The sequence below is a fragment of the Eschrichtius robustus genome, chromosome 13, assembly GCF_028021215.1.
Source record: "Eschrichtius robustus isolate mEscRob2 chromosome 13, mEscRob2.pri, whole genome shotgun sequence".
Lineage (NCBI taxonomy): Eukaryota > Metazoa > Chordata > Mammalia > Artiodactyla > Eschrichtiidae > Eschrichtius > Eschrichtius robustus.
In genome coordinates, this window is record NC_090836.1 from 39,077,232 (window position 1) to 39,103,794 (window position 26,563).

At 42.4% G+C, this 26,563-nt stretch overlaps 1 protein-coding gene across 2 annotated transcripts in view; it reads right to left on the minus strand.

Annotated features, from left to right (window-relative positions):
• The window catches only part of SLC38A1 (solute carrier family 38 member 1), a 63,952-nt gene extending 50,831 nt beyond the window's left edge, over nucleotides 1-13,121 (minus strand). For both annotated transcript variants that reach the window (XM_068560471.1, XM_068560472.1), the window contains exons 1-2: nucleotides 12,598-13,121; nucleotides 586-700 (exon numbers count right to left, since the gene is read on the minus strand). The gene's annotated coding sequence lies outside the window, so the exon portion shown is untranslated. The remainder of the gene's footprint in view (nucleotides 1-585; nucleotides 701-12,597) is intronic.
• Between the last annotated feature and the right edge of the window lie 13,442 nt (nucleotides 13,122-26,563).

Here is a 26,563-nt window from a genome sequence, read left to right on the forward strand (position 1 = left end):
TAAAAACTGGAAAAATGGGGAAAATTAACAAAGTTAGTGACATCTGTCACTAAGGTTGAGGCCACACTTAGGAAGTACTATCCATTCAATTTATTATATATTTATTGAGTGCTAGGTGACAAAAGGATTTTAAAAGTCTGAAAAGGATCTGAGGCAGTTTCACAGAAAAATCACATTTGAACTAGCTCTTGAAAAAGAAAAAAAAAATTTTTCTGGTTCTAAAGCTAATATATGCCCACTGTAGAATCTTTAGAGCAAACATTGTACAAGAAACCCCACCACTCAAAATGGGCCACTGTTAGAGTTTCATGTGCTTCCTCCCTTCTTTTCTTCTTTTTTTCTTTTCCTTTCTTTCTTCCTCTCTAGCTCTCTCTCCTCTCTCTTTTTTATTTAACACTGGAAATTTAGACTGTTTTCAGTCTATTGTTTTTCATGTAATATTACATAGTATGAATTTTGAAGAACAGAAGTGTTTTTTAAAAATACATTAGTTCCTTATTAATAAATAATACAGGTCTTTGTAGAAAAATTAGAAAATACAAGCTTGCAAATGAAAGAAAGAACAAATAAAAAGAAAAAAGTCACCCGTTATCTCAGCAAGCAGAGATGATCACTGTATATATACTGGAGTATAACCTTCAAGGGTTTTTCTACGCACATAGATATAGTGCCTGACACACAGTAGGCACTCGATAAATATCTGTTAAATGAAAAGAATGAGTACAAATTTTTAAAAAATATGTATACATTTACAAAAATGGAAATCATACTATAGAGTTTTTAAAACATATTTTTTCACGTAACAAGATATGGTCTCCTATCCTGAGTTATGTCCGTAAACACGGGTCTACACCATTACGGCAAATGCTCCTTACCGCTTGATTGTGCCATAAATTGACATCCAACCTACTACTGCTAGACAGTCACACTGCCTGGTGGACAGGAGACTGACAGGTGGAGATGGGCCCTGAGCTGAGACTTTTCAATGAAGGAGAACACGGCCAACGACAAAGACACAGGAAGTGCAGATTGAGTTTAAGAAACAAAAGAATTATAGTTTCACTGAAAGACTGAAGCAATTATCAGACTATACAGTTAATTAAAAGACCGAATGGGGTCATCATGTGACCATCTTGACATTAACCCAACCACAATTACTATCTCCCAACATTTATAATAGGTTACAAATGACGGTTTACTCAGCACAGAATATTTCTGATCCTTTACTGCAATCTTGTGAGGTATTCTTAAGATGCATTATTATCTTGCCATGCTTATTGGTACGTTTTACTAATAGTACCAATGTAAGATACAGAAACTTCTTCCCTACTCTTCATGGTGATATGCATCAAAGGAGAGGATATTTAAAGAAATCTTGTTTGGTCTTATGTTGGTCTTACGTTGCTTACACCCTACTGAAACAAGCAAGACCTTCCCATATAAAGTGACAGTATACCATAAAACATTTGCATGATAGAGACCAAACTGTACAGTAGAACAAAGAATAAGTCCAGAAAGATTTCAGAGACATGCATACATACATAGGTACATACAGGAAGGAAGGAGGGAAGGAAAGAAGGAAGGAAGGAAAGAAGGGAGGGAGGGAGGGAAGGAGGCGGGTGGGGGGAGGGAGGAAGGAAATTGGAGCCTGGAGAAATCAGGTAAGGTTTTACAAAGAACTATGAACTATGTTGAACTATGTCTAAAAATAGGCAGGATTTAGACTGGGGTAGGGAAGGCATTCCTTGCACTGGAAACGGCACAGGCAAAGACATGGAGGCCAGATGTGCAGAGAACACCCACTCAGATGAATCTAGCTACAGCAGAGGGAGCAAGGTACATGTTTTTGAGCAATAAGAGGTTATGTTGGTTTAGCAAAAGCTGGTTAAAAAATTGTAGAGAGAAAATCAAACCAAAAAATATACTATAACTCAAACATTGTCCAAAATTACTTTTGGGGATAAATAAACAAAAATACAATTTCAATCGCTAAGACACTGTGTGATGGATTGACCCACTCAAAATTTGTTCCCACTTCTTTCTAGTCCAGTTCTGCATCTAGAGGATGGAGAGTTGAAAACTACATTTCCCACATTCCTTTGCAGCTAGGGGTCTAGAGAAGATTTAGATTCCACCAATCAGAGAGCAAAGTGGTGGGGCCCAGGCACCCATTTTGCTGGTACAATTCTAGCAGATGCCACAGACAGCACTGGAGCCAACAACTGTGGCTATGAATTCCTGATCATCAGATTTGGTCTAAGTGACGTGCTCCTGGAGCATATGTTCAAACAATGAGAAACTGGCTTCCTGGCTTCCTGATGCGAGGCACAAAAGCAGCCCCTAAAGCCAGCTGAGTGGTGGTGTTCTGGTGATTCTTCCTAGAGACCCAGACTAAAGCCTGGTCTGCCATCTTTCCTAACAATTTTACAGGCCTTAATTCCCCATATTCAATCCCTTTTGCTTAACATACATAGAAAGATCTCTGTTAATATGCAGCTAAACCCTGACTGATATTCTTAAATTTATTTTTTCCTCCCTCTGAAATATTTTATCATGAAAATTTTAAACATATATAAAAGTGGACAGAATAGAATAATGAACGTCCACGTAGCAACTTCAACAAGGATCATTTCAGGCCAGTCTTGTTGAAGTTTTACCCCCACCATCACACAGAATTATTTAACAAAAGATCCCAGATATCCTATCATTTGTAACTATTTCAGCACATATCTCTAAAAGGTCAGATCTATTTTTAAAACAGTATCATCATATCATGATCACACCTAAAATGTAACAAGAATTCCTTAATGACATTAAATATCCAGTCACATACACTTAATTTCAAAATTGTTATGAATCACTATTATTTTTTTTATTCTGAAGAATAAGATCACACCTCTCCCAGCTCAGCTCCTGAAGATCAATTATGACAGCTAGGTCAGTGGTTTTGAGAATGTGTTAGGCGTAAGGCCAATGACGGTCCTGGTCTTCCTGCCATCTCTTCCCATAACCAACTGAGCCTATTTACACACTTGAGGTCCTTGACTCACCGGGCTGTTCACTGTATTTCAAAGGGCCTCAAACAGGCTAAACAGGTTAACTAAAATGTCAAGAGTCCTTGCTTTTGGCAAGATTGCCTTAACTTGATGTGATAATCCTAGATTCTGACTGGCAATATTATATATCTTTGAGTAAAAAAAGCGGGAAGTGAATTAATATTTTCAAGTTGTAGTCAAAACTCACTAAACAGTATACTTAAGAACCAGATGTTGCATTCCATATCAGTTATACTTCAACTAAAATAAAAGCTTAAAATTGATAGTCTTTGAAAACCTGGGGTCCTCGGGAGGTGGGGAATGGCCTTCAGTAGTGAAAGGCTGGGACCCAGTAAGCATTCTCAGAAGAAAAGGTGTTTTCTCTCTTCTTACTCAAAACTCATATGACTTATCCAGCGTTCATGTCTCAGCTCTGCTAGGGTTTGGCCTCCCACTTTCTCTCTACTGGCTTCCCTGACTTCTGTCAATCACGCTCAGCTTCATATCTGGAAAGTAACCTTGAACTATCACCCCTCCCTCCTGTCTTTACTGCCAACAGTCTGAACAACTTGCCTCTGTCCTCACCACTCCCCTGAACCCAGGATCCACTGGCAAATCCGGGCTTCACCCTTCAGGAGCTGTGGTGACCCTGGGCAAGTAGGTTAACTTCTCTTTACCTCAGCGTCCTCATCTGTAAAATGGAGATAAAGTGGTACCCACCTTACAGAGTCCTTATAAAGATTCCACGATTGGGTCCATGCTCGGCCCGATTCTGGTAAGCGAGGGTGACTGTCGCTGCTACTATTGCTACCTCTTCCTAATCAAGGCAAGTGGCCTTTTCTCCGTCCTCATCCCTTCACTTCCCTGCACAGGAGGGTCACGGTTTCCCGACCTCCACCGGCTTGCTCCTCACCGCACCCTCCTACACGCTGCTTCCTGCCTCCTTTGCCAGCTCCTGTCTGCCTCCCACCCTCAGTGTGAGGGCAGCCCTTCTCCCTCCACTCTTCCCTCTGCACACTCCAAACTCTTTCCTTTGTAAGTTTCAAGCCTGAAGTGTCAGGCTTCACCCCACAAGGGCATCTTTCATATCTTTTTCCCCCCCAGGCCTTTTCATTTTACAAAACTAGAAATCCTCTGCGTTTTGAAATAGGATCTTCCTCATAAATACTACTTGCTAATGATCACGTCACTTAACATGGCACGTGTTTCTTCATTTGTAAACTGAGAAGGCTGCAGGGGAGAGGCAATCTCTCAGGTTCCCTCCTGCTCAGAAAAATTTCCACAAATTCTTTTCAGACCCCAGCTGCCCGCTGGACCTCTCCACGTGGATGTTTGCCATGACCTCCAACTCCACGTGCCTCACTGAACACATCACCCGACCTCACACATCAGCTTTTCTATTTCTGTTCACGATAATGTTCGTTCCCCTCCTCACTCAGACATGGAACCCGGATATCTAATCAGTCCCCAGGTCCTGTCAACATTCTTTCATACCGTCCCTTCCTTCCTCTCATTCCTCCCGGCTCCACAGTCCTAGCCTGGCCAGTCGCTTCCCCCCCTCCCCCGTGCTGCCTCCTGAGCCCTACCCACTTCAGGAAGACGCAGGTTCTTCCTGAAAATCCATGTCTTGCACATTCCTCTTCCCCCCCTTGCCAATCATAACTGTTCCTAATAGCTGAATCCCTGGAACCTCAAATTCAAGGCCCAGATTGCTCTTAACTCTCTCTTTAAACTTCTCTCCCACGATGTTCCTTCTGAACCTTGCATTCCTGCGATGGATCTACTTATAAGCAGTTTCCTGCTTTGCTTCCACCATCTTGGTCCTAACATACTTCCCACAAACCCCTTTCCCATCAAGCTCATGCTCATTTAAGTACAACATTTCTTTCAAAGCCCATCTTGCTGGCTTGCATGCTTTTTTTTTTTTTTTTTTTTTAATTTCAAGCCAACCTTCTCTGTGAGGTCTTCCTCCAATGACCAGCTCGTGATTGATTATTTACCTGTGATGAATTCTTACGGCGCTTTTGTATAGATTACTCATTGGCTTATAGCAAGGGTTCTTATATATTTTCATGATCTCCTTATGGAGTTAGCCAGTTCCCTAATTATTATACATTTTCAACTTCTCGAGGACAGGGACCACAGCCCTCTTAGCGCCCTAGCACACGGTGATAGTAAATATGTGAACAATAACGGTGATGACTCAACTGAAAAAGCAAGCTATGATAATCTGTCTATAGACAATACAGCAGCAATCCTCACAAGCACAATTTCACAGGAAAACATAACAAAAATGGGAAGTTAAAGGAAGCGACACACGCAGCCCCACAGCACAGTTTTCATTAAGTCTGCCACTTAATTTCTTTTACATTTGAGCCGGGCATGTGAGAATTACGTGAAAGTGCATTTAAAACTGTAAAGTACTATATGAATGGAAGGTATTTATCATGAACATCCTGGCCACTATGCCTGGAATGTTTGAGAACTCTTGGCACGATTTCTACAAGTTCAGAGAAAGGGTTGTATTAGAGCAGTGGTTCTCAACTGGGGACCATTTTGGCGCCGCCCCCCCCCCCCCCAAGGGACATCTGACCATGCCTGGAGACATTTTTCGTTGTCACAAGTGAGAGGGTGTCGCAGGCTTCTAGTGGAGAGAGGTGCTGCTAAACACCATACACAGGGTGGCTGTCCGCAACAAAGCCTTATCTGGCCCCAAATGCCCAGAGTGCCGAGGGTGAGAAGCCCCATGTTAAAGGAAGCTCACCAGAGGATAAGGACTGAGCATTTCTGCATGGGGGCAGAGGTGAGCTGCTCACTTCCTTGGACAGACTGCCCCCTGCGTCCTATCTTGTTTACAGTATCCCAGCACCTGCTCCTACCACCCCACAACGCTGTTCAGCTTCCCAGATGATCTTTTATTTTCTTAATTTTTATTTTTTTATTTAACGATTTCATTTTATTGGAAAATATCTGACTAGGTAATACATGTACATAGTACAACATTCATAAAGTACGAAATAGTCTACAGTGAAAAAAAGCCTCCTTCACTCCTTATCCCCCAAGAAGTTCCCTCCCATGTTTTCTTCTATAACTTTTACAGTTTTATTTTTTACATTAAAATCTTTGACTCACCCAGATGATCTTTTAAATGTCTGTTATCAACATGCCCAGCCTATGATGTTGGGGAGTTAACCTACCCATATTCAGATGTTTTGAAACTATTCTGATTTCTCAAAGTCAGAAAATATTAATAAACTCTGGAAGTTAATGAAGTTAATCTGTAACTCTGGATAGAAGAGGACTGACTGTATATTACATTACAAAAACTAAAGTTTAATTTAATTAAAACAGTGAGTGTCTTTGAGCAGTGTGAGTACCACAAAAGTAAAAATCTTTCTCATCAACTGAAAATTCATGGATTTAAATAATTACATACAGAGTTTAAAGACAGCTTGTCATATGATAGCCTTTGAGAAATTCTTTTTCTTTGCACATGTATGTTTTTGCTATAGTAATATCTCTGATCAAGGATTACTATTGAACTAAAAACAATGAACAGGAGTTTTTTTTTAAGGCCTAGCTGTTATGACAGCTAACTCCCAACAAAATACTCTAGGAAAAACAGAAATAATGACAATTTGAAAGCATCACAAAGTGCTTTCAAATTGCATGTGAGGAGGTTCATTTATAAATATAAACATTAAAAAATATGCCTTTATTTGAAAAGAGAAAATGTAATAAAACACACTATAACTAAATACCAAATGACGTTATAGTCCTTGAACAAGTTTTTTCTTCTCTTTGGACCTTTGTCTTAGACAGAATCTGAAGTTCATATTAACTGATGCACTCTCAAAGATCTCTCCCAGTTCTAAAATCCTCTGAATTTATGATTCTGTAGACTGTTTCTTAATGAATCACTTTCATTTCAGAGACAAGAAGATGAGCTTGTGGACAAGTCTTTTGAATAGGTGACTTTTAGACTAGGAGTACTCAGTTCTGACTACACATAGGAATCACCTTGGGAGCTTTAGAAAAACAACAGTGATAATCTGCCCCCCTAACGCACACCAGTTTCTGATTCAATTGGTCTAGGATGGAATCTAAGCATTGATATTTTAAATGCTCTGTAAGGGATTCTAATGTGCTGCCAACATTAAGATCTACAGATTACTTTGGGTCGGCCAAAAAATTCATTCAGGTTTTTCTGTAAGATGGTATGGGAAAACCCGAACGAACTTTTTGGCCAGCCCAACACTAAGGGTTAAAAACAAACGCAGCAGGAGCCCAAGTTGGTAAGCTGAATGAGCAAAGCAGATTGGGCACAAGAAACTGGAGGCCATGTGTCTCATCTGTTGCAGTAAAAGTAAGACAGATCTTTTGATTTCTTTTCAAGAAATGCCAGAAATCCAGGTTTTAAGTGAAATTCTGATACTGTACTTAAACGTTGACAACTAATTCCAAACAATTTTACGAGAACATGGAGGGCCCACAAAACATACCCACAGGTTTCATTTGGTTCTATAGCCACCAGTTTGCAACATAAACAAAACCGGTTCAATAAACCAAGCCCAGCTTTTCCTCTGTGCTCTGTCCTGCTGCTCTCCCACTCAGAGCCTCCCACTCCCAGACCTTGGGCCATAACCTCTCCCTTTCCTTTTCCTTTCCATTGTCTCTTTCTTTTCCAATCATCTTTGTCACTCCTAAGAGATGGAAACTGACACCCACACATTAAATCTTTATTTGGCCCTGGCTGCATCACTGGATGGGCTCCTATGCCTGGGAAAATTCAGGTTATAAATTGTAACCTGAGGCTGTGACTCCAAGATGTCAACAACTGGTGAGCTTTGTCAAGTCAGGGGAAAAGCCAGTCAAGCTCATAATTTCACATTACCAAGACTTTATCAAACAATCTATGGAAGTCTTCATTTAATTTCTGCTTTTGTTTTGCTTGTTTTTAAATCTAAACCACTGCGTATGAGAATTATCCCTGGTGTTGTTTTTTTTGTTTTTTGTTTTTTTAAATTCCTATGTCTGGGCTCCGCCGCAGGATGACTAAATCTGAATCTCTGGAAATGGAGTCTGGGCATTGGTAGCTTTTAAAAGACTCTAGGTGAGTCTGATGTGAAGCTCACGTTGAGAATCGTTAATCTCTACCCATCTCCTAAAACTGCAGATTAGCAGTGTGTTTAACTCCAGATGACTATCATCTTGAGTTCTTTTAACGTGTTCAAGGATGTTCTCACCTCTGTTCTCACTGTACCTTCACAACTCTGTGAGTTTGGCAGCTTGGACACTATCGTTAGCATTGGACAGATGAGAAAACGAGGCATTAAAAATGTTAACTGAGTTGTCCCAGTGGACCCAGCTAGTTGTTGGCAAAGACACCCCGTAGCTTCACCTGAGGCAGGGTTCCTTGATTGCAATGCGGCTGCTTGCAAAGTTTCCCCAAACCATGGGGCTTCCCTATGACTGAACTCCTTTATGCTTAGTAGTAACCCTAACACACAGGAGGTGAGTAGAAAAACCAATGAATAAAATGCGATCAACTTCCAGAAATAATTGTAACAATGTTCTTTCTTTTCCTTATCATACTTAACGCTTCCCTTATTTTATTTATTTATTTTTAACATCTTTATTGGAGTATAATTGCTTTACAGTGTTGTGTTAGTTTTTGCTGTATAACAAAATGAATCAGCTATATGCATACATATATCCCCATAGCCCCTCCCTCTTGCGCCTCCCTCCCACCCTCCCTATCCCACCCCTCTAGGTGGTCACAAAGCACTGAGCTGATCTCCCTGTGCTATGCAGCTGCTTCCTACTAGCTATCTATTTTACATTTGGTAGTGTATATATGTCCATGCCACTCTCTCACTTCGTCCCAGCTTACCCTTCCCCCTCCCTGTGCCCTCAAGTCCATTCTCTATGTCTGTGTCTTTATTCCTGTCCTGCCCCTAGGTTCATCAGGAGCTTTTCTTTTCTTTTAGATTCCATATATATGTGTCAGCATACGGTATTTGTTTTCCTCTTTCTGACTTACTTCACTCTGTAGGACAGACTCTAGGTCCATCCACCTCACTGTTTTTAAAAGACTCGATTTAGGGTAAGTGTTCTAAGGTGTCCTTCTCTGAAGTCTATGATGCTATTTGGAATGTGCTTCCTTCCACGAACCTGCACACCACCTTTCACAGATGCACATTCTCCCAGGGACTGAGAACGTTCAGGTATTTTCCATTAAGGTATTATTTTCAGAAAAGTATTTTCAAATGATTAAATATTCATTGAATATTAGAGATAAGGGGAACTTTCCTGATCAGCTTCCCCCATCTCCTCTGATAGATGAGAAACCTGAAGTCCCTTTTAATTCAATATATACGGACCACTAACACTGTGCCAAGCACTGCACATCCATTATCCTCGTTAAACCTTCTGAATAACTCACCATACCACTACCACCACGTTTAACAAATGGGGGGAAAAAAATGAGGCTCAGAAATGCTAAAAAAAAAAAAAAACTTGCTCAAGGTCCCCAGGCTGGTAAGTTGAGACCGGCACTGATTCAAAGCGTATGTCCTTATCTTCCACCTTCCATCACCTGGACTGATGATGGTGCAAAAAGTGAAAGATAAATCTTTATGAAAAGGTGAGGTGGTCAGTGGACACATTTGATGAGGTAGAAAAGTGGCATTTGGGCTAAGCCTTCACAAATATATAGCATTTCAGTAGGCATTCCAGTTTGGAATCAACATCAATATTGAGGCAGAAAAGTGAAAGGAAGGGTATAGGGTGAACTGGGAGAAAGAGGTGAGGCTTGTGGAGGGTCCCGAGCGCCCAGCTAAGGAATTTAGACTTTAATTGTAGGCAACTGGAACCCACTGAAGGTTTTCAGAAGCAAGATGAGTTTTAAAAATAAGTTTTAAAAATATAGATCACACGGAAGTGTCGAGATTGAATTAGGGGAGCAGAGCTTGGTACGGAGGAGATCAACTAGAAGCCCATCACACCTCCTTTGCCGGCTACTTCACTCTTTACCACGCTGTGCTGTGCTTGCATCTGCTCCCCTGAGCGCTGGTTTCTTCGGGGCACCTCCATGTCCGTTTCACCGTTCTTGTATCCCAACCGACCGCTGCAATTGCCCTGTCTAGGTCAGATAACAGAGACCTGAACCCGGGCAGTGGGAATGGAGATGAAAACACATTTGTGGAGCATTTGCAGGCACCTGGTAACTGCTCAGAAGCGGAGAGAAGGTAAGAGAGAAGGAGAAGCAGAGTAGAAAAAGACTCTGACATTTCAACTTAACAGGGGAACAAATAATGAGATACAGAAAGAAAGGGACGGTCAACAGTAGCACAAAGCGCTGAACAAGATGTTTTGGCCAAGGTCTCAATCCAACAGGCATTTATTAAGCAGTTACTCTGTGCTGGGCATTAGGGGAACAATAATGAATTAGACTGGTCTTTGCCCTCAAGTCTCACCCAGAGGGAGGAAAAGACAGCCTAGCAATAACCGGGTTCCTGGCCTCTTAGTCTCAGGACAAATGTCCCCTCTCACACAGGCCCTCCTAGAGGGTAATCTGTCTCAAGCACCCTCCCCCATCACATGATCCTGTTTTATTTCTTCATTGCTGGAACAAATCTCCAAAATTCATTTATAGGTACCTTTATTGTCTGTTTCCCCCAGGAGAATGGAAGTCTCACAGAAGCAGGAACTTTACCTTGTTAGTTGCTAACTGCCACATAAACCCTCAGTAGGAAAAACTCATTGAATATGTTGGAGGGAAAAAAGAAAGTGAATAAACGTCATCAAGGTTAAGACCTCGAGCCAAACTAGGTGAGTTTCTCGATGCCTAAGGCGACATACTGAGAACTGAAGTAACTCTGAAAAGTAAAGCCATTTTGAGATTGGGGTCCAAACTGAAATCCAGGGGGCCCACCATGGATCAGAGCCCTGACTTGGCTGTTTCACATAGATTTCAGGAATACCCACCCAGCGAGAGATATCTAACAAGGAGGCCAGCCAGCCGCCTGGCTCAGGTTTTATTTCAGTTGTCCTTCTGACGTCAGAAGAAGCACGAGTTGCTGCACAGTTTCTTCTATCAAGGTGACAAATTACAGCCTTGTTGGGCCCAGCAGTCTGCAAACCATAGATTTATTCTCTCCTCCCCCTTACATTAAACTTTTTTAAACCCACGGCAGAGATGTCAGATTCCTTTCCAAATGCAAATAAATCCTGTTTCCTAGCTCTCGGGTCTTTTCTCACTCATGAAATACATCACCAGGGATTCGTATGCGAAAGCATGTGATCCTGGTGGCAGTTAGGTTTTCACCGTAGAACCAGTGCAATAAAAACCGGGTCCGCGCCGCAGGGTGAGACACAAAGGACTCTCAAAATTGTAGCACCACCTTCCTAAGCCGAAGACAGCCTGTGAAAGGCACCCGAAACTCCGTGACGCGCTTACCGCGAAATTCCTTTTGCCGCCCATATGCACTTGTGCCTTCTCTGACTACAGTTCAGCCCAAACCCAGGGTCGGGCGACTCCGCAGGGAAGCGGCGCCCAGGCAGCCCTGTAACCCGGAGGTCCCAGTGGGTGCTGAGGAGCCCGATGCTCCGGGAGGCGGATTACGGTGGGGGGCGGGGGCGCGCACCGGGGCGACGGAGAACTTTCCTCCGGGCACGGCCGCGGCGAGGTTAAAGGCCTTTTGTGGCAACGTTTAGGGAAGCGAGCGAGGTGCGGGGGTGGAGGGAGGAGGTGGGAATGCAGCCGAGGACCTTCCGCGCCCGCGCCCCGCGCAAGCGGTGGCCTTTTGTTCGCCAGCTCCAGCGGATCCCAGCTCTCCGAGCGGCACTTCTCTCTTTCTCTCCTTCTTCATTTGGGAAAGAACCTCTCTGGGGCGGGAAAGGGCAGTGAGTCACTGCCAGCATCCTTTAGCAGTCACCCCACCACCACCTCCACCCCACGGCCCGCATCCTCCCACTCCTATTCATACTGAGAGCGGGGCCGAGCTCGAGAAGGGCCGGCAAGCGTGCTCTCGTTTACTCGGGCTCCGCGCCTCCGATCCCCGGCCCGCGGCCAGTTCCCGAGACCCAGCCGGCCACACACACAGTCCCGAGGACATCACATGCCCTCCTCGGGGACCTGCGGACACAGGAAATTCCCCGCAACTGCCCGGCATTCAAACACTCCTCGGGTATGCAGTCGCGCCCTCACCTCGGCTGGGCTCTCCAGACCCTCGTGGTCCCTAACCCTCGTATGATTGAACCATATCAGGTGCCACAAGCTGCCACTAAGAAAACAGACTCCAAAAGTAAGCCAGAGCCCATGCAAAGGTGAGATAAGGGGCTCCGGCACCTCCTTACACTGTCGTGGGCGGTCAGGAGAACCGGGGATCTGGACTTTTCCTAAAAGCAAAATCCGAACGCATCCGGCACAGCCGCGCACTCCTTCCTTTCACGCCGCATGGATGACTTCTGCGTTACCGCCTCCTCTCCCATCTAACATATCCCTTTCCTCCCCGCCGCCGCTCCCTCAGCTCTCCCCGGGAACGCGAAATCACCTTACCTCGGGCCATAAAGGAAAAGCGGCAAAAGGAGACGTCAAGGTGTCCGCCCTTCCGGGATTTTCCCCCGGCCGTGCGATGTCCTTTGTGTCAAGGTCTGGCTGCCTCAGCGGAGGAAAGGTGGCCTCCGTCAGTGAGGGCTGGGCGGGGAGGCTCAGCGTGGCGTGGCGGATTTCCGAGGAAGGTGAAGGGCGGCGACCTTCAGGCGGAGCGGCGTGGCTGCCCCAGCCCGCGCTCTCCTGTCTCTCCTCCTCCTTTCGGGGCCGATTGCATCAGAATCTCCCCCCACCACCAACCCCCACCCACAAGGTGCTCGCCAGCGTCGCACTTACATCCACATGCTCGGCCGCCGAGGGTCTCGAATCGCAGTCATTCTCCTATTGGGGGGCGCGTCGCCCCTGTGCATCCATGGCTCGTGACGGTTTAGCTGGGAAAGTCAGGCTATTCCTCCGCGTCCAGCGTGCCGTCGCCTCCCCTCCTGCACGCCCGCTCTGTAACCGAAGCTGCGTGTCACTCAGCGGTGCCCGTCACATGGTGCCGCTGCCGGCGGCCGCCCCTTGCTGCCTCCTTGTCGCCGCCCGCCGAGGATGCAGCCACCGCGGCCGGCGGAGACTGAGCATCCGGGAAGAAGGGAGGCGTGAGGGAGGGGTTGCGGGGCGTGCGTGTGCGGGGCGCGCCGGCAGCGGCACCGGGAGCAGAGGCTGCGCGCAGCCTGGACACCTGCCCCACGCCCCCCTGGGGCCTGGCAGCGAGCCCAGAGCCCAGCTGCGGCGGCGGCTGGAGAGCCCTCGGGGATGGAGGAGGTGGGGGCGGCTTGGAGGGCGCGGAAGGAGGAGAGGAGGGCTGCGCCCTGCGGGACTGGGGGGCGCTTTTGGGGTCAGCGCCGGGGCCGGGGCGCGGGAGCGAGGGGAGTTGCATTGTGGGAAGGGCGCCGCGTGAGGATGGCCGTGGGAGTGGCTGGTCCGCGCGCAGCCCCGCGAGCCGCTAGCGGCGCGGGAGCCGCGGGTATCTAGGGTGCGGCGTGTCGGCTCCCCCGGGACGGCGCCGAAATGGCCGGGGTCGGCGGGGAGGGAGCCGAAGCGGCCGGGGCAGCGGGGAACGCGGCACCTCTGGAAACCCTTTGTCCGCAACCCCCAGTGGGAAGCACCTCCTCTCTTCTGGATCCAGCACCCGCAGACCTCGCCAGCCCTCCCCGAGATCTGTTCTGGGGGGCTCTGTTTCGGGCATTGGGTGGTTTTGCTGAACTGCGGACGCACTCTGGCCCGGCGGGGAGACCCCACGTGATTCCGCTCCGGGCTCGGCGCGTCGGGGTTCAGGGAGCCCGGCGCTCCAAGTCGGGGGCCAGCGGGGAGCGAGGGCGCAGGACGGAGGGGCCTGGGACAGCTGGGCCCGTTTCCCTTTCGTTTGCTCACTCTTTGTTCCAGGCCCAGCCCCCTTGAACTGACTGGGCACTTCCTTGCAGGGGAGTGTGTTTCCTTAAAATGGCGACAGGAAATCCCACCTGCGCGTCAGCCAATTACACTGTCAGCGCAGCGCGAATTTGCGAGGTGGAAACTCGAGCCTTTTATTGACAGGAACGGTTCCGTCTCCGTGTTCCATCAAAACAGGAAAGGGAAGGTGAATCATCTTTCAAAAATTAATCTACCTGGAGCATTTCAAGCGGGCAGACCGAGTAGCCTCTGTCACCGAGTGGCTATGGCTTTTTAGTCACCGCTGGAAACGCGAGAATACAACCAAACTCCTCGTAACTGACTAAAATCCTCGTTCCGTCCAGTGGCAGAAAACGGTCTTCGTTAGTTCAACAATGGCTATCTGAGAACTCTACTCTGAAGGCCAGCTCTTGAATAAACCTGAGAAACTGAAAGGCAGTGCAAACAGAAGGGAAGATAATGGGCAGCCTCGTTCAGACAGACCTGCCATCAAATTCTGCTGCAAACACTGCGTCCCTCCCCTGCTTAACTTTTGTCTTTAGTCATGTTTCCCGATTTGTAAAAAAGAGTGTTAGTAGGACCCATGTCATAGTAATATTCTACAGGTCACCAGAAAGTTGGTTCTTCTCCCTCTTCCTTCCTAGAGGAAGCTAATTTAGGATGCGATTACTAATTATAAGTAGTGTGCACCTTGCCTGGCAGAGATAATTCTTATGAATAAGGTAGGAAATCTGAACAGGCAAAGTAGGTAGATTGTGAGCATAGCTCCATAAGCCAGTTGAAATGTTTACCTTTTTTATCATCATGTGTATTCACCAGTGTTTGGAGAGCATCTGATCGCAAGCTTATCTTTTGATTACAGTTTTAACTTATTTGCTAGTTTCTGTGCACCAAAGACTGCAGTTAAGCAGCATTTTAAAAACTGGATTCAATAGTGATGAGTTGGGCTTCACTCCTTGCCAACTACTGTGCTAAGCACTTTACATATAGATATTATTACATGTAATCCTTTCAACTACTCAATTTGGTATTATCCTGTTCGTATAAACAAAAAAGCAGGTTTGAAGAGGCTAAGTTGGCCACGTTCACTTAAGACAGTAAGTGGTGAAAGGGGACGTAAGGGAAGTGGTTCCCATTCAGGCCTGAATTCAAAGTCCACCCTCAGGCTTAACCGTGATGCTACGACCATTTGCAAATAGACACTCTTGGGCCTTGAGTGCGCAAAGATCTTCACCCCTCATCTGGATTTTAGTTGACAACCTGGAACTGAAGTGTAGACATCAACATGGAGGCTGAAGTGAAGAAGCTGCCGTGGGGAGGATTGGGGGGAAGGAGAGTGTGGGCGGTGTTGGCAGGACGAGTGCCTGGTCATCGCAGTGCGGCTTTTCTTCCAAAACTGCTGGTAGGTGAAACTGCCTTTCAGCGGTCCTTTCAGTAGCCCAGCACTTAAACCCAATTGCTGTGGTCTCAAATGGGGGAAAGGGATGTCGTGATGATGACTGCTATTCACTGTGTGCTTCCCGAGAGACAAGCAACAGGATAAGCACCTTACAGACGGTCTCTCGTTTAATCCTCACATCATTCCTAAGAGGTTGCAGACCATCCTAACCCCTGATTCAGAGGTTAAGAAATTTATGCCAAGTCCACCCAGCTCTGATTGGCATATCTAGTCTTACATCCAGAGCTGACGCCAAAGCCAGTTTTCTATGCCTGGCTCTAAGATGTTCCCCGAGGCTGCAACAGCCGCCTTTGGAGGACCAAGAGGTAGGACAAGTCCCAGGCCCCTGTGCCTTCACATGGGGACCACATCCCTATTGCCAGAGAGCTCAGGAGTCAGTTTGCTCTGTAATAGGTTTCTGAGCCCCAAGAGCATTGTCGTTCGTATCTAATGTTACTGTGGACCTTTGCAGTTGAGTAGATTTCCCCAAAAGATATTCAGGTAGTCAGGACACATTAATGGGTTATACTGTGGACTGCCCTATGGAACTGAGAAAAGAAAAATTCTGTATCTGAAAGTGAGGTGGAAGCAGGAAGCTCTAGTGTGAAAGGAGAACTGAATCTCCTCAGGTCACCTGGGAGTTTTCTAGTAGCTCCATAGGCCCTTTCTGGATGGTTCCAGGAAGGAGGGGCAGCTTTGTGAAGAAAGATCAATCACTTCCCAAAGCAGATTCAGCCTGAACTTGAGCCACATCTGCTCTCATCCCAGCTTCACCCTGTACTCACCCGGTTGTACCTCTTCTCCATCTGGGTTGCCCAATAGGACAGCTGTGAGCTTACAGAGAAAAGGTGCTTTCCTCCATGGGTTTTCAAAGCTGTCCAAATGTATCTGGTCTGATACCAGTAGACTTCTTGTGCATGAATTTTGAAATAGTACCAAAACTACCTTCTGAAGACGTATAGCTGTTTTTCCTTTTCAATTGGTTATAGGACAGTCTGAATTTTGACAATGGTGAAAAATAGAAATGTCAATTGGTGCGGTTATTGCAGAATAAGTGTCCTGAGCAGTTCCTATTTGTAACAGAAGTAGTACAGCCATCTGAAAAAAATCTTACCTCATTAGAAACTAAGTTATTTATTTTGAAATCAGTCTTTTATTCCTATTTATAGGGTCTGCCCTAAAACAACAGATGGTCTTTAAAATTATTAGTGTTTCTTTTGACTGATGCAATCACATTTCTTTGCCTGATTAACCCTTTTTACCAACTTTGATGTTCCTTGGATCTCATCCATAGATGACAATATTTTGACAATAAGAGTTAGTTAAAGCAGCCACAGCAAAAAGTAAATTTGCAACTAAAAGAGTCCCCAGTTGTCTGGCCTATCCTTCTGCAGATACGTGGTGCCATGTTTCCTACCCCCTTGGTAGCACTGTGACAGGGCCTGCTGTCACCTCTTCCAGCATTGCGATGGACGTTCTACCTCATCAGATTTGTAACTGGCTCTGGCAGGAGGTCAACAGCTCCCACTGATTCTAAACTGAATTTAAATTAAAATCCCAGAGCAGGCTTCTTAAAAAATGTCTATTGTTTCTGATTTCAGCCCAGGTCAGCTTTGTAGGGTCACAGTTAGGGAAGCAGGGACTAGGGTTTGTTAGGTATTGTGACTATATAGCAATACAGTTTCATTCATTTAAGCTCAACTAAAGAACCAGGGCCAGTGATCCGTCCCAGAAGTTTAATGTCTAATTTACCCGACATGTTTGCATTGTTATGCAGGTCAACTTGAGTGGATCTCCCTAGCATGTTACCAGACGAGGTAATGAGACCCATCTGATGATCGAATGACTCTGTGTCTCCAGAGTATTCACCACAGTGCTTTGGCACATAGTAAGTGCACAATAAATGGTATCTGTTACTATTCTGCACACTTTGCAGAAATAAGCACACGACAATGAATATTCAAAGCCCAAGTTTATAGGCACAAAGTATTCTCTAATGCTCACTCCATACTGAAACAGCTGTCAAGCCCACACCTCTCCTCCCGTTCTTCCCACTACGGGACTAAGGAGACAAGGTATTTATTAGAGAATAGTTAGTCCTTCAGGTTAACTCCAAACCTTACCATTAAAGTGAGAAAGCACAGTTTAGGCTCTACATAAGAATGTATTAATTAAAAAGTAGAAGTGTTCCCAAATCGAGTATCACATCTATACTTTTTAATGGTGCCAGTGTAAGTTAACACAACTTTATGTGAGGTAGCAATTTAGTGATTAAGAATGTGGGCTCTGAAGCCAAATTTTCTGAGTTCTAATTCTGGCTCCACAGCCTACTAGGTCTGTGGCCTTTGGTGAGTTGCTTAACTTCTCCGTGCCTCAGTTTCCTCATCTTTAAAATGGAAATAAACAATAATACCTACCTTATACAGTTATATGACATATGTTTGTTAATATGTGTAAACACTTAAAGTAAGTCACAACCTATCTTAGGTATTTAATAAATAATAATACTAATTACCGGAAAATAATTTGACAATAAATAGGAAGAACTTAGATCCCATTGGTGTCACTTCTGGGAGTCTGCATCCTAAAAATAATGCACAGAGATGTTCACAAATAGCACAGAAGGTAAGGGCACAGGCTTTGGAATCAGGCAAGTAAAGGTAAAAAGCATGTTTGAGAGTATTCATTCAAAGCAAGGATAACATAAATTCATAAATGACAGATCAAAATTAAATACTCAGGTGGCTGGCTAGGGGAGACCTATAAACCCTCTGTAAACCCTTAGAGATACTTTGGGAAACAGAATACAGGGCTGACTGTTCCTTGGTCCTGATCCGATGTGGTTATTTTTAGTTTATTAGTTTGGGTGTCCGAAGGCAATATAGCCGGAGAAAGGATCTTCATCCAAGAGTGAGAGAAATCAAAGTGATAGCAGGGAAGTGATGAAAGGCATCAAGGGAAGTGGGGATATAGATGAGAAAATGAGAAAGTGAATGACAAGATCAGAAGGCAGGAAAATCTGAAACAAGCCACAGATACATAGCGTGAGCTAGTTCAGGCCAGGACGAGGGCAGGGTCATCTCAGGAAGTTGGAGGGGGGCTATTTGATGCTAAAATCTTGCTGGGCAGAGATATAATTTTTGTCTTCTCTGCTGAAAAGGTAGCTTTGGGGAGGAATGGTTGGTTTTTGTCTTCGTTTTTTCTATTCCTTCTGGGAAGCAATAAAAGGGGAAGAACTCTATTCATTACTTGAGTAGAGTCACACGCTTTACTAAAATGTTTCTCTTCGAAGTAGTTGTTCTTAAAATAGGAAAAACCCAGTAATTTTCAGTGTGCTTGATTCTGAAGGACTATTTATTCTGTTGTATTTTAGACATCCAATGCTATTTCATAATCACAAATGGGGTAATTTTAATAAGAGATTTATTGATATGTTTATAGTTAACTATACACACATACACATATATGTACTTCTAAGATAAAATACTCAAGGTTTTTGATTCAGATGTAACATGTCCAAAACTGAACCCATCCTTTCTTCCCCCAACCCAAACTCTCCTCTCCCCCATAGAACCCATCTTGGGAAACCGTACCATCGTGGTCACAACTGCTCAGGCGAGAGGTAAGCGAGTATCTTAGTGTCTCCTTCACCCTTCACATCCAACTGATGCATTCTTTGAACAAACATTTACTAAGTGCCAGGCATTCTGCTAGTCTTTCATGGAGCTTGGAAAGACCAACATTCCACAAATGATCTCGCCATTGAATGTACAATTTATAGATGGAGAGAAGTGCTGTGAGGAAAAGGACTCAGTATGGCTCTCTAGGGTAACAGAGGCACATGCACTGGGCTGGGAATCAGAGGAGGCTTCCCAGAAGACATGAGCCTTGCTTGGATTCTATCCTCTTTATGCTGAGGGTTTTAATAGGGAGGGGGTGATGGACATGATCCAGTGAGCATTTTCAAAGGAATAATCACCAGGAATAATCGCTCCACCTTCTAAATACTCCTAGCATTTGTTCCTTTTCCTAACTCCTTACAGCCATAACTAGTATGAGCCTCTAGTAACACACCTCTGGGAAAAGTTCTCTTCAAAAGGCATTGATAACGTACCTCATCCTTAGAAACATCTTGATTTTACTTCTGCAACATAATATGTACTTGTATATACTTGTCAGTAATACACCTGTATTACTGTCCTGTTTATTATGTACATTAAAAACATTCACAAAACTTAAAATTAAATAGCAGGATTTTACACTTATTTGTTAATATTTTTTATTACTAAAATATAGTTCTAATTATTATTAAAATATTAACATTTTAGTGAGATAAGTTTAATTCAATATACTTTATTTTTAAAATCTTAGTTTAACACTCTGTCATACAGCAATTCACGAGTTTGGTTCCAAATTTGGTTAATTTTGACTCTTGAATTTAAGGGAAAAGGGACCTCACAGAGACACGGGGACCCAATGGAGGCAGTGTACTGTTGGCTGTACTTATCAAATCAAGCTGTTCAGTTCTTAATCCTATCCACTAATTGACAAAGATTTATTTTTTCACTGTTACTCTACAAAGGTACACTTAGATGGAGGTCATCATTCATGGTTATGGAAGTGAGCCATGGGCCCTACTTGATAATTCTGAATTTGTCTTGATGGACTTCTTATCACATTTGATTAGATGGTCATTGCTTTACCTTGCAATGTGGCTGACCAAAGAGCTCTCTCTAGGAGTGAAAGTGTCAGCTCTACTTTTTCTTATTTCCTTATGCTTGTATTATTATTATTTTTCATCTGAAGTTTCTTTAGAGGAATCTTTTAAATCTACTTTGTCCATTTTTGGAGGACACATTAAAGTAGATAAAACAGAAAATATAATTTGTAAATTCACTCAGCCAAGCATACAGAAATGCAATACATTGCAATATACTGAAAGGGGACGAATTAACTAAGGCACCACTCTCACCTTCTGTGCTCCTTCCTTAAGGTACCTGGGATGCTGCAGTTGACGGGGGCCGTCTAATGTGTGGGCTGAGGGAGAGCCATCATTGATCTATTCATCTACATAGGAGGTACAATATTTTCTCCCTGCAGCCCACTTTGTTACCCCGCCTTAGCCTTCCGCAAGAGCCTCCTAGCTGGTCTCCCTCCAGCCACTCTTGGCCACATAATCTCTCCACAACAGTTTAGAAGTCACTTGCCTGAGTTGGCAGTTTCTGAAACCCATTGAAACGATTTATTCAGAGACTATCTTCCCCACCGGTCTGCAAGCTTCATAAAGGAATATGGCATGTTTTTAACTGTTTCCAAGCACCTCAGACATAATAGAAGCTCAATAAGTATTTGTCCAATTAATGAATGTACGAATGAATAAATAGAATACCTTTACAGTTAAGTAGCTCTAATTCTTTTCTATTGAATTTAAATTTCAGGTCCTTAAAATGACAAGGAATATTAAAATATATATATAAAATATTTATCAAATATACATTTAGCTAAGTTTTTAAAGTCTGAGAGCCTATATATACAAATCAAATGAATAGCCATTTTTGGAATCTTGTGATGAATAAATTACCATTTTAAAACATCAAGGGTAAGTGTCTATTGAATGACACTTTTAAAAGGAAAAAAGGAACGTCGACCTGTGTTTAAAAAGTAAAGTAATGTATTAACCTATAATGGAAAAGAATCTGAAAAGGAATATATATGTGTGTATATATATATATATATATATATATATATATATATATATATATATATCCCTGAATCACTTTGCTGTACACCTGAAACACTGTAAATCAACTATACTTCAAGAAGAAATAAAAATTTTAAAAATTACAAAAAACTTTTAAGTAATGTACTTAGTTTAACAGGGTTCTAGTTTATGGGAATTATCTGGAAAATTCAGAGCCCCAACCACCTAAAAATGATCATTCCTTAATAGCAAGTGTGGTTTTTACTTCCAGACTTACCTGGATAAGTGCCAGCATTCTCTAAGTCACATTTGCTGTATGAAATTAACATTTGTAAATGGAGTCTAATTAAATTTTGTGAATTAGAAAAACAGTTATAAGTTAATTGTCCTGTTGTTCCTCCTTGTTCTTCTTATAACAGTTAGTATTTAGACATCATCCTATAGTTAAGATACAAAGCACTTAGCAATATCACTTTTATAATGAATTCAATAGTTCTTTCTCTATATTCAATATTGTAACTTTGATCAAAAAAGAAATGCACTGATCTTTCCTTTTAAATTTTGAAAAGGAACAGAATGAAAGAAAATTGTCTTATTGCTTGGCATTTGTTCATTCGTTCATTCATTCATTTGTTCAACAAATGTGCTCAAAGTTAATTCCTTTGGCAGTGTTCTTTATCTGATTTTCTGTTCTCCTTTGGAAACTTACTCCTGCATTTATTTTTCTACTATGGTATTTTCATCCTCTGCTCTACTGACTGTAAAGTATTCAAGCCTCTCCCATCATTAAAAATAAAGAAAGAGAGGATGGAGAAGAAGTGGGGTGGTGGTGGCGTGGAGGGAAGAAATTTCCTTTGATTTTACATTTCTCTCTGGCTATAGCTCTCGTCTTTCTTCCATTTAAGGGCCAAGATTCGAACAGTTAACAATATGTTTCCAATTCTTTACCTCCCATTCACTTTTTAAATACACACACACACACACACATACACACAATTATAAAATTTATTCTCGCTGTGGAAAAGTTGGAAAATGCAGTCAAATGTAAAGAAGAAAACCCAAATCATTCATAAGCTTACAGACTCTAGATAACCACTATTGACATTTACTTCATTTTGTATATGTGCATACCATTATTACAATCAGAATCATGTCCAGTTTTGTATTTTGGTGACATTAAATTTTGATCATTTTACTATGTCATTAAAAATTCTTCAAAAACATAAAATTTTTAGACTACAAAGTATTCCATCATACGGTTTTGCAATCATTCTCATTGATTTCAGATTTTTACTTTTTTATATAAGTGTATAAAACTTTTCCCTCATCTCTGATTATTTCCATAGATAAATTTCTAGAAGTGGAATTCCAGGGTTAAAATGTATCTATGTTTTAAAATACTTGCTACAAATTTAAAATCACTTTCTAGAAAGAAAGTATGCATCAAAACAATAGTATATGAAACTGCTCATGGCATTGAATCTTCAGCATTCTTGGGTATTATAATTTTACTCACTTTTATTAATTTAGTAAGTGAACAAGAGTTTCTGGGTTTAATTTGCATTTCTTTTGTTACCAGTTTTATTGAACGTTTTAAATGTGCTTATTAGACCTTTTATTTCTTCTCTGAATTGTGTATCATGTGCTTTACTCATTTTCTCCTAATATTTTAGTGTTTTTAAATCCATTTGTGTAAGCTTTTTATATTTTAAAAGTCATAATTGTAGCTACAGTTTCTCCATTTTTGTCTGCCTTTTTTTTTTTTTTTTATGTTCAGCTGTCAAAATTTTTATGTCAATGAACTGTTGAGGTTTTTCTTCTTAGACCTACAAATTCATTTCTTATACAGAGAGAAGATAATATACACCAGAACTTGGCTTTAGTTCTTATGACTTAGATATTTTTCCACCCATTTAATTCTTTAATCCATCTAGGGAGAGTTAAGAATCTAAACTGATTTGTTCCAAATCACTAACCAATTATTCCACTACCCGTTGTGAAAATGCCCTCTCTTCTCTCCTCAGTTGTGGTGCCTCTTTTATCAGATGCTATTATTTATTACTGTTTATTATTCCAGATGAATTTCGAATTATTAATAAGTCAATAAAAGAAAACAATTAAACTTTTGTCACACCTATAATTCAATTTAAACACACACATAAAATATTTACAATGAAAACCTAAAATACCCAAGGATTCTCTTAACACAAAATGTATAGGCTATCTTTTTATATTTTTCAAAGTATAAAATTTTGCTAATATATAAATAAAGATCTGAGTACAATGAGAAATATACCACACTCCTGAACAGCCTGAAGATAGCAATTTTTCCTAAATTAATTTATAGAATAGGAAATTTGCCAACCAAATCTTATTTTTTAAAATAAAAATATGAATTGTCCGCCAGAGGGCAGGCAGCAGAAGCAAGAAGAAGTACAATCCTGCAGCCTGTGGAACAAAAACCACATTCACAGAAAGATAGACAAGATGAAAAGGCAGAGGGCTATGTACCAGATGAAGGAACAAGATAAAACCCCAGAAAAACAACCAAATGAAGTGGAGATAGGCAACCTTCCAGAAAAAGAATTCAGAATAATGATAGTGAAGATGATCCAGGACCTCGGAAAAAGAATGGAAGCAAAGATCGAGAAGATGCAAGAAATGTTTAACAAAGACCTAGAAGAATTAAAGAACAAAGAAACAGAGATGAACAATACAATAACTGAAATGAAAACTACACTAGAAGGAATCAATAGCAGAATAACTGAGGCAGAAGAACGGATAAATGACTTGGAAGACAGAATGGTGGAATTCACTACCATGGAACAGAATAAAGAAAAAAGAATGAAAAGAAATGAAGACAGCCTAAGAGACCACTGGGACAACATTAAACGCAACAACATTCGCATTATAGGGGTCCCAGAAGGAGAAGAGAGAGAGAAAGGACCCGAGAAAATATTTGAAGAGATTATAGTCGAAAACTTCCCTAACATGGGAAAGGAAATAGTGACTCAAGTCCAGGGAGCGCAGAGAGTCTCAGGCAGGATAAACCCAAGGAGAAACATGCCGAGACACATAGTAATCAAACTGACAAAAATTAAAGACAAAGAAAAATTATTGAAAGCAGCAAGGGAAAAATGACAAATAACATACAAGGGAACTCCCATAAGGTTAACAGCTGATTTCTCAGCAGAAACTCTACAAGCCAGAAGGGAGTGGCATGACATATTTAAAGTGATGAAAGGGAAGAACCTACAACCAAGATTACTCTACCCAGCAAGGATCTCATTCAGATTCGATGGAGAAATCAAAAGCTTTACAGACAAGCAAAAGCTAAGAGAATTCAGCATCACCAAACCAGCTCTACAACAAATGCTAAAGGAACTTCTCTAAGTGGGAAACACAAGAGAAGAAAAGGGCCTACAAAAACAAACCCATAACAATTAAGAAAATGGTCATAGGAACATACATATCGATAATTACCTTAAACGTGAATGGATTAAATGCTCCAACCAAAAGACACAGGCTCGCTGAATGGATACAAAAACAAGACCCATATATATGCTGTCTACAAGAGACCCACTTCAGACCTAGGGACACATACAGACTGAAAGTGAGGGGATGGAAAAAGATACTCCATGCAAATGGAAATCAAAAGAAAGCTGGAGTAGCAGTACTCATATCAGATAAAATAGACTTTAAAATAAAGAATGTTACAAGAGACAAGGAAGGACACTACATAATGATCAAGGGATCAATCCAAGAGGAAGATGTAACAATTATAAATATATATGCACCCAACATAGGAGCACCTCAATACATAAGGCAACTGCTAACAGCTATAAAAGAGGAAATCAACAGTAACACAATAATAGCGGGGGACTTTAACACCTCACTTACACCAACTGACAGATCATCCAAACAGAAAATTAGTAATGAAACGCAAGCTTTCAATGGCACAATAGACCAGATAGATTTAATGGATATTTATAGGACATTCCATCCAAGAACAGCAGGTTAACACTTTCTTCTCAAGTGCACGCGGAACATTCTCCAGGATAGATCACATCTTGGATCACAAACCAAGCCTCAGTAAATTTAAGAAAATTGAAATCATATCAAGCATCTTTTCTGAGCACAACGCAACGAGCAAAAAAACCCACAAAAAAACCAAAAAAAAGGCTTGCTGGTTACAGAAAGATAAAGAAACATCCGAAATGTTCATTCGGAGGGGGCTAGTGAAAGCAATTATGTCTGCACAGTGGAACACTCAGCAGCCTTCAAAAAAAAAAAGAATCTGCCTGCCAATGCCGGGGACATGGGTTCGAGCCCTGGTCCGCAATGATCCCACATGCCGTGGAGCAACTAAGCTAGCGAGCCACAACTACTGAAGCCCGTGCATCTAGAGCCCATGCTCTGCAACAAGAGAAGCCACTGCAATGAGAAACCTGCGCACCGCAACGAAGAGTAGCCCCCACTCCCTGCAACTAGAGAAAGCCCACGTGCACCAATGAAGACCCAACGCAGCCAAATAAATAAAATAAATATGTAAATAAATAAATAAGTTTATTTTAAGAAATATGAATTGTCTTAACCATGCACAGCTAAGACACCATTTTTAGGTAAATTACATTTCTTTGTCAGGTAAGCATAAATAGGAACTTTTCATGTACTCGGTTTCTAGCCATCCACAATATATTGGTTGACATTCTTATTCTATAGGTAAACATGGTAGACACCACTCGTGTTTGTTACATGGAGTAAAATAGCATCTTGGTCTAAGTCACCAAGAATGTTTGAAAATCAACCAATTAGACATCTGTCATAGGTTGGGTTCCCTGGGAAACAGTGTGAGACTGAGGTTAACGAGCATAAGGTTTATTAGGGATGCTCGTGGGATCCACACTTGAGGAAGGGAAGGAAAGGAAGTAAGATTAGGGAAGAGAGAGGAGTTGGGCTATGACACAGTCTCAGCAAAAGCCTCAGCCGACCCCACAGGGAGCTCAAGGCTGTGGTGGCCCTTCAGAGTTGTCTTGAGTTAGGGTGAGGGCCCGGATAATTTTACCTCCATATTGACCAGTCATGGGATGCAGGCTGCCTTGGAAAAGGAGTGTGACCTCGGGCGAATCAGCCTTCTTTCACGGAGATACTTCTGCAAGAGGGCAGATAAGTGAGGGCTTCTGACAGCAGCAGTCCTAAAGGGGGAGAGGGACAGTGTCCTACGGTGTCCCCTGTAGCATAAACAAGTAGTCCTCATCATTTCCACATCGTGTATCAATTATCAATGTCTATTCAATAAGATTTGTAACAGTAGAAAACAATTCTTGATAGAACTATTTTTTAAAACACACAGCCTAGTGCACTCCATGTCATAAACAGATAAGACAAAGAAAAGAGGG